This window comes from Pleurodeles waltl, chromosome 11 (genome assembly GCF_031143425.1).
Source record: "Pleurodeles waltl isolate 20211129_DDA chromosome 11, aPleWal1.hap1.20221129, whole genome shotgun sequence".
Classification (NCBI taxonomy): Eukaryota; Metazoa; Chordata; class Amphibia; order Caudata; family Salamandridae; genus Pleurodeles; species Pleurodeles waltl.
The window spans coordinates 919,299,475-919,309,121 of record NC_090450.1 but is presented as its reverse complement, the minus strand read 5'-3'; positions in this window follow the sequence as shown (position 1 = coordinate 919,309,121).

The window sequence follows — 9,647 nt, the reverse complement described above, 5'->3', positions numbered from 1 at the left end:
CACTCAGGCTGCAGTGGCAGTCCTGTGTAAGAATTGTCTGAGCTCCCTATGGGTGGCAAAAGAAATGCTGCAGCCCATAGGGATCTGCTGGAACCCCAATACCCTGGGTACCTAGGTACCATATACTAGGGAATTATAAGGGTGTTCCAGTGTGCCAACCGGAATTGGTAAAATTAGTCACTAGCCTGCAGTGTCAATTTTAAAAGCAGAGAGAGCATAAACACTGAGGTTCTGGTTAGCAGAGCCTCAGTGATACAGTTAGGCACCACACAGGGAACACATACAGGGCTTACTTTATGAGCACTGGGGTCCTGGCTAGCAGGATCCCAGTGACACAGGCAAAAACAAACATACACACAAGTAAAAATGTGGGTAACATGACAGGCAAGATGGTACTTTCCTACAGCTTCTTCACACTGTTGTATCCCCCTCTCCACTACTTTATTTGCCAATCACCTCAAAGTTCTGCTTTGGCTTCCCGGGCAAAGATTTACATATTTAAAACTCTCTGTGTCTGCCATTGAGAACTTCAAAGTAAGTTCTCCACTTTCACCCACAACCAGATCTCGAGCTACGTTCCTGGAAGATCACTGTGCTCTTTTAACATTCACCTTGTTATTACAGTCCATCAAATCAAAAGGGCTCTCCAGGGTGAGTGCTCTTTCACGTTCCTTACTGCAAAAAAAACAAAAGTGTCTTCTCTGACACTTTTGCACTGAACCCAGGTACACCTTATATTCAGGTAGAATTTGAAAACTGTTGAAATATGTTCCCCTGAATATCATTCTCTATGGCATTACTTACTTGATCCAGAAATCCTATCACAATGAAACACTCAGTTTTTGGAAAACAGTGCAGTCTATAAATATTGACACTTTAAAACGTGAGAAATCAGTGGGCAACTCCACATGTGCAGGAAACAAGTAAAAAGACTTGTCCAACAGGTATAATCATTCCCTTCCACCACTGTGAGTCCTCTATGGCACAGTGAGCGGACAATAATCATGCTTCAAAAAGGAGAGGCAGCACATAGTGTGCCCTCAAAACCACAGAGTCACGGTTCTGTTCGCAGTCTTAAACCATTTCCATGCATGCTCTCAGCATGCATACATGACTGTCGTGTCCACTGGGACCAAGAAAATCAAATAGAGCCAGAGACTCACCTCTGGTAGCTCAGGGCAGGGGTGCACGTTCTCGCAAGCCATGTAGGTGGCATGTCCATCCTAACTGATGCCCTCTCCAGATTTAGATGAACAGGGACTTACTTCACCACTGCATAGCAATCCAGCAGGAACGTCCATCTGAATACTGTAACCCTGCCTTGTTTCCCACGATGAAGCACAATGCTCGCAAAGAGACCACTAGAACTGTAAACATATGCATAGTGCTACCCCTACTAGACACTGTTTTCATATCAGCCATGTTGTTTGAAACCACAGTTATAATGTAGTCCTAAGTGAAATTAGAGCTGTAGTCTCGCTTTAACCTTGGCACTCTAAGCGACAAAGCAAGAATTCCTTTAACTCCTCCTATTTAAGTACCTTTCGATCGATTTCACACGAGAGCCAGGTGCAACTGTTTTAGATCCTGTTATCTGCAGTCTCACTCTTACCCATGTGCTTTCTTTGCCTATGTGAAATGTACAGAAGAAATGCAATTCCTGGACATGGTAGCATTATAAGCTGTGTAACTTTTTGACCTTGAAGCTATGTTGGTCTGTTTCTCGATTACTAACTCTTTGGTTTTAGTTAATAAACATGTCCCAGGCTGTGAGTAGGCTGGGACAATGTGTTTTTTTATTTAACAGAGAAGCACGAAATTCACGTCTTTCATAGCCATCGGCCACTTAAGGGGGTTGTGATCTGTCTGTTCTACAAACCTCTTACTCAACAAGTAAGAACCTTTGAAAAGCCTTGTTCATCTCCATAGGCAGTAACCTGAGGCTGATGAAGGCAACTGGATGCTCGCTGCTCTTCCCATTGACTTGCGCGAGAATCACACCAAATATGTTGTTGGAACGCCATCGACGCCCGCTTGGCAGACTGGGATAAAACATTGACTGTGCTACGTTCTGTTATTTGCGGACCAACTAATTGACTGACACTCTCTGCTTATGTTTCTTTATTTACACTGCACATTGTCTCTATATGTTTGTCAAGTGTAAAGTGGGGGAGCCATTGCATGTTTGTATGATATTAAATAATAGCCCTTTCTTCTTTTCTTACATTTAGTTTTTGTTAATTTACGTTACACTTATTTTCTCCTAGAACCATTGTTAATGTTAAACAGTTTAATTGCCCCAGGTTCTGGGTTAGCAGGGTTGCCCCTGTTGTTGAAAAAACTACTGTCCCTGTTGTCAGTCACTGTCATTACATTCAATTACTTTTTGACATACATACCATATCTGACATCCTTTTTCTAGGTAACATATGTTAGTTGAATGCTAAACTTCCAAGAAACTTTTTTATAGGACTCTTGAATCAGTTTTGCATTAAAACTGATTAACCAGCCCTGAATATCTAGACTGGATAGGTGGTTACGGCCTTCACATCTTAGTCTCATCTCCATCTCAAATACAAACTGCTTTAAAAACAGTGCTAATAAATCACTGCTAATATATTTCTTCTATCAAAACTGGAAGCTACTGCTGGAGTCATGATGAGAAGGTGATGTAATTCTCGATATTTGATGCTGAATACATCTCTATCACAGTTAATTCTCCTGATACCAACAGAAAACCCTGCATCCAATAGAAAAGGTAGGTCATTCAGTGATTTTTATACTATACATAATATTGATCAAAAAAACATCAGCAGAATCACCGAATTAAAAAAATACATTTGACTCATGAAACAACGTTTCAACCTATGATAGTTGAGACAGTTGCTCAAGTTGATTTTAGTAATCAGAAGTTAGATGGCATTCCTATTATTGAGTTATCATCAACTACAGAAGCTCAACTACCCAATAGCATTGAAGAAAATGACAACTTAAATACCGTACAGAGCTATGCAGTGCGTAGGGCGCTCAGCAGCTAAAGGAGGGAAAATATTTGCACACAGCCAATATAGGGTGATCTTCCTGTGCCCATATCATATCCCCTGATACATTTTTAACAACTTTAATCAGCTTAACATTTTAACAAGCTTTTACATGTTGTCACTGGAGTTGTTGTATACAAGAGTATACAACAACAGGTATATCGGCTCAGTATAATAATCTTTATTTTATAACATGGATGCAGGTCCAGTGTCCTCCCAGAGTGGAACTGGTGGCTCGCTGGAGGTCATTCCTTTTCGGCCTTCAAGTGCACCATTTCTGGGGGCTTACGTACCCTTTTATCCCTCTTAACGAACATGTGGAACGAGGTCCATACTCTGTCATGGGAAGGAAGTGCATCTCCAATGGTGGAGGTAACACTCTATATTGTCTGAATCGTCCACACTTTAGAGCAACACAGTCCATATAATGGCAAGGTCATGGCCCTTCATCATTTATAGGACGTAGTAGGACTACCTAGGCTGTCATCAGTATCATTATATTGGTTATATGCTTAATGATCTCTAATACCTGAGACCAAAATGGGAGAATCTGAGGGCAGTCCCATCACATGTGCTCAAAAGTTCCTTTCAGCCCACATTCCCTCCAATAATCATCAGAGCTAGTGCTCATTGCCTCAAGTCGAACTGGGTTCATATACCACTCAAGCATGAACATGCACTGGCCCTATGTTTTAGACAAAGGGAGAAGTCTGAGGCTCCCATCCAGATCAGGAACCATTCTGACTTCGTCAGTTCGAGGCCGAAGTCTTCTGACTATTTCCTGGCTTAAGTGAGGTCTGATAATGGGAAGGGTTTATCCAATGCCCTACAAAGTCTGGAGAGCATCTTGGTAGTGTCTCCCTCACAGAACATATATTTGATCTTTGTGGTCTTTCTTGATCCCAGTGCCGGGTTCCCTAGCTGACGAGCCCAGTGTAAGAGCTGTGTCACCCTATATAAGTCCTTAGGACGGAGCAGAAATTCATTAGCATAAAGGTCTCTAGACCTGGGGGAGCCATTGTCATAAAAGTGGCCCAGAAAGAGTGTCTCATCTCCTGCTCACAATAAATATCCCCTATTGGTTATGCCAGAGTGGGAAGTTGGGGTTCCCGATTACTGGCTTGAGGTGTAAGTCATCACCCTGATCGTTCAAACAATTTTATTCCAATGCTCTACGGTTGCCCCTGTTGTCCAGCATAGCGTACCCTGGACCGTATGAGCACAGGGGGCAACCATAACAGCTGGTGGACTAGCAGTTTGCTGTGCTCCTCTTCCAGGAGATACCAGGTTTTTCCCACACCAGAGGAGCACCAAATAAGGGCTGAGGTCAAGTGGGCCACCAAGATATATCGGAAAATAACAGGGACACCAACACCTTCCTCTTCAGGGCCCCAGGAGGAATTTTGCAAATCGCAAATGGCTTGTCGTTCCATATAAAAGCCCACAGCTTTTGAGTTATGGACTTCATAGGGGCCCTATTACGACTGATTTCAGAATTCCGCCTGAAATCGGGCCGAGTTCTGAGACCAGTCGTGCTGGCGGTCGGCGGTGAAGAGGAGGTTCCACTGGCGGCACCGCCACATTAAAAGGACACCGCATGACGTATTAAGAGCCGTAATATGGCGTGGCCATGTCCTGATGGTGGGGCGCTGCCGGTGGTGGAAGCGCTGGGACCCATCCCCTCCCGGACGACCTCCTCAACGGTCGAGGTAAGTGGATCATCCGACCATGTGTGTGTGTGTGTGTGTGAGTGCGAGTGTGAATGTTGTGAGTGCGGTGGGAGGGAGGGGTGTTTGTGGGTGCGTGTCTGCGTGTGTGAGTGATTGGTGAGGGGGTGAGTGTTTGTGGATTGGTGGTGAGGGGTGTGTGTGAATGTTTGTGGATTGGGGTGGGGTGTTTGAGTGTTTGTGGATGGCGGGTAAGTGCGTGAGTGCGTGAGTGCATGTGTGCAGGTGTGGGCGATTGGGTGCGTAAGTGCGATTTAACAGATGGAAGGGGTGAGTGCGTGTATGCATGTGCATGTGTATGTAAGTGGATGGGGAGAGGGGTGCATATTTGTGTCAGTGGATGGGGAGAGCGTGTGAGTGCGTGTATGCGGTGCTGAGGGAGGGGGTGTGAATGTATGTATGTGCTGGGAGGAGGGGGGAGTGAATGTATGTATGCGCTTGAGAGGGAAGGGGGGGTGAATGCGTGTGTGAGTGCGGTGTTTGTGTATGTATGTTAGTGTGAATGAGGGTGTATGACGCGAGTGCATGGGTGAGTGGGGGCTGTTTGTGTGTGAAAGTATGTGGCTGCATGTGTGCAGGTAGGTGGACGTGGGCACGGGAGTATCCCAGCGACAGGAATGCAGATTCCTGTTGCCGGGATACAAGACCGCCAGGTTTTTCTAGCGGTGCGACCACCAGACAAAATGCTGGCAGTCTTCAACGTCGCCACGTCCGCCAGACCAGAGGTGCTCACCTCCAGCCGGACGGACCTCAGAAAAGCGGCGGGATGGGTGGAGTATTGGCGGTTTGGCTTACGCCAAACTACCAAACTCATAATTTGGTGGTCTTCACCGCCAGCCCATCGGAGGCGAGACCACCACCCCGGGTCTGGCGGTCTTAAGACCGCTAGATTCGCAATGAGGGCCTATGACTCTTGTGGTTGGACTGCCAAAAGACTACCGTCTCTGCCAGGGTCTTTGATACCAGAGGGACATCGTTGATTGTGGTTGTAATCAGCCACAGCGGCACTGAAGTCAGTCCCGCCATGCTGTATACAACCATGTTCTCCACCAGACTTTTCATGGCAGGTTCACCACTATGAAAATGCTGGCAAGGAACATGTGCTTGGAGCCACAGGGGGGCCCCTGCTCTGGCCACGAGATTGCCGTTGGCAGTGCTGGGGTCTCCCTCTCCAGCACCGTCGGAATGCACACTGTCTGCTTAGCAGACAGTGTGCATTCCGAAGGAACTAGGGAGGCCCCTGTGTGACAGCACTGGACTCTGCCCTGCTGCCACAAGTTTTCCACTGGGCTGACCGGTCAGCCCAGTGGAAAACTCGTAATGGGGCCGGTGGGGAGCCCACCAGCACCGTGGCGGTCTCCTCATCAGGAGTTTAGGGGTTGAGTTTTTCCGATTGCCAAACTGATAATCAGCCACTATGTCTGCTTGTTTATTATAGAGCCAATGGAGAAGGGACTTCCTCTTAATCAGAGAATAAAGGCCTTGCACAGTGACAGTCAAAATTGTCCACATCAATTCCGTATCTTGTGTCATGAAAGCAGACCTTTATATGTGGGGGATCCCTAGACCATTGCAGACCCCTATGGGGTGGATCGGCCACCTCTTGTTGTATTGTAAGTAGGTCTTTCACCTGAAATAGGCAACTGTATGAAACAAACAAGCCTACTCTGGAGACCTACTCCTCATTTTCCAAAAGGAAAACCGAAGTCCCCTCCCCTGCTGACCCATCCCTCTAGACAAAGAAAAACATCTCTCAACTATTTGGAGTAACACCCATTACAAGATATAGGGGGTCATTACAACCTCGGCGGTCTGCCATGCGGGCGCCAGAATACCGCCATTGCTGGCGGTATGGCTGGCTCCCTATTTTGACATTTCTGCTGGGCCAGCGGACGGTAACAGAGTTACCGTTTGCTGGCCCAGTGGAAAAGTCACATCAACATTGCCGCCGGCTCGTAATTGAGCCGGCGGCAATGCTGATGTGCAGCGGGTGCAGTAGCACCCTTCGCGCATTTCACTGCCCGAAATTCAGGCAGTGAAATGCGCGACGGGGCTCTGCCTGGGGGCCCCTGCACTGCCCATGCCAAGTGCATGGGCAGTGCAGGGGCCCCCAGGGGCCCCCTGAATCCCCTTACCGCCAGCCTCTTCCTGGCGGTGCAAACCGCCAGAAACAGGCTGGCGGTAGGGGAGTCATAATCCCCAGGGCAGCTCTGCTTGCAGCGCTGCCCTGGTGGATTATCACCGCCGGGGCTAAAATGGCAGTATACCGCCGGCCCAGGCGGTGCGACCGCGGCGCTACCGCCGCGGTCCAAATACGCCAGGAGGCACCGCCAGCCTGTTGGCGGTGCTCCCGTCGTTTTGGCCCTGGCTCATTATGACCCCCATAGACTGGTGTTTCACAAACTATCATCAGTAACCAATATCAGTGGACTATTTGTGTCAGATATTCTGAATGGGTATTCATGGAGTTCAAGTTTGCTGTGAACAAGCCCATGGCCTCATACATTGTCTGTCTCCTGATGGCTTGAATGGGTATCACCCCGCCAAGATGGTTGATGGCTTCATGAAGTTCTGCATGCCTTGACCTGCCTGGATCTCCTGCTTTGTTGACTCTTCCTCTCAGGAAGATGTTTGTTTGGCTGGTCGTACCTGCCCTTGTGGACCCCAGTGAGCCTGAGCCTAGAGGTAGATATACAGACTTGCTTCTCTTTGTGCTGAAACAGGAGGCCATCCGGAAAGCCCTAATGATATGGGATCTTGTGGTCTCTTAGGTAGTCTGTGGCTATTTTAAAAGACTTCTTTTCAGAGTTAAGGCAGAGACATCTTTAAAAAGAGAATAGGTTGAGCTCCTAAATACAACTGTGTCAGACCGCCTGGAATCTGACATTATTTCCTCTTTTTGTTTGCAATAATGGGCTCTGTTGAGGACATTGGGGGTTAGGTTATTCTGGCTTTGATAAGGGCTGAACACTGTGTGTATGGTCCAGTTCGACAAGGAGATAGTCTGGGCCTTGCAAAAGAGATTTAAATAGCTGCTGCACCTAATGAGGAAGTTCTTTGGCTGATACAGTTTTGGGGAACTCTCTTATACGTATATTGTTCCAGCAGGAGCGATGTTCTCCATCCTCCACCATATCAGTGAGCCACTGGCATCTTTTCTCTAGTTCCCTGACCCAAATCCTGGTTAGTCACTCTTGCGTGCCCCACCAGCCGTCACCACCTCCAGGTGATACATCCTTGTGTCGAGGTTTTGGACTGCATGGTCTAAATCAGCAACTGATTTCACAAAGTCCTGTCATAGTTGGACCATTTCTGGTTTAAATTCAACCAGCAGTGCCTGTATGTCTCCCTCCATAGCTGGTGAATCCAGATCCACTGTGGCATCCAGGCAGGAATCGGAATGGTCAGTTTCATCAGTGTGCCCCCCAGCTGCAGATAGCTCCCCCTGTGACCCACGTGGCTACAGAATATCCTTTATAGAATTACCTCTCTGGGGACCTCTTTCATGGCCCAGTTCAATGCCTATGGGAGGGGAGCTTGCGAAGGCCAAACACAGACGCACTAAGACCTCCTCTGAGGTGGGGATAAGGGGTGGGAGTCTCCAGGTCCGGGTCCTACTGAGGCAGTAAGGAGGGATGGGAGTCTCCAAACGATCACTCCTGAGTTTCCCGATGCAAGTCAATCTCCTGGTTGCCCCCACCTCCTCCCACACCCATCCCTGGTCTAGTCTGCTGGGAACTAACAGTCAACCCCTGAGGCTACTCACATTGACACAGAGGCGTGCCCCAGTTCCTCTTCAATTTCTCCGTGCCCTGTTGCTGTTCGCCATGCTGAAGGACTCAGTGGACATCCTTGGGGCAGGGCGGCAGGCTCCAAGGCCCAAGGGGTCTCCTGTCTATCGTGGCCTCCCACGCAGGCTCAAGTCCTAGTCACCTACTCACCTCCGAGCTGTGCTACCGGGCATCGACGATCATCTTTTCAATGTCCCTCGCGTGGTGACAGAAATGTCTTCAGGCTGCTCTCTGACTGCGGGGGGATTTGCTGCTCCAGGAAGCCTGACAATCTGAAAGGGACGCTACGGGTTCTGTGTCCTGCCCGGGATCATCCCATCTGCTCTGCTTTAACTTTCTGAGAAGGCTGTTGCTGGATGTGCAGCGGGCATCTTGGTCTACTTACTATTCAGGATGGAGGGAGGATGCATCTCAAGCAGCCACCACACCAACCCAAGCCGCAGATATAATCTTTGCCGGTGTCTGGCAGTATAGAAAGCTTCCTACATCTCTGACTCATTTTAAGGGGTCTCCTAGGCACATTGAGGGTGGGTTTGGGTGCCAAAGGCCCCTCTGACGGTCATAGCTTGGTGAGGACGATGCTAAATGGGTGCTTGCCCACCCCTTCTCCAGATACAATTTTAAGCTCTATTAATTTAACACTCCTTTAGACCCATAAAAACTCACTCACTGCAGGTGAACGTCACAATCTTTGGCCACCTGCACCTCTAACTTAACTTAACAAAATTAGGAAGATAGAAAGAAAATGAAATTAAATAACTCCTTAACCAAACTCAAAATGTGCTTGCATGTCAATTCTGGATAACCTTTGAACAATATCTAAGTTAACGAAACATTTAATAAATAATCTCAAAACAATAAACTGCTCCAACATAGTTAGTATCATTATAGACACAACAGGAGGCAATAACAATAACTACTGATCCCTATACTGTATAAAGTACTAAGAACGCTGACAGCGCTAGTAATATGAAAAACATAATGGAAAATAATTTGGAAAATGTACTAGATGTAACATTAATCTCTGGAAATCTGCCTTTTCGTAATAGCACCTCCAAGTAAAGAAGACATTGAGCACAAAGTTAAAG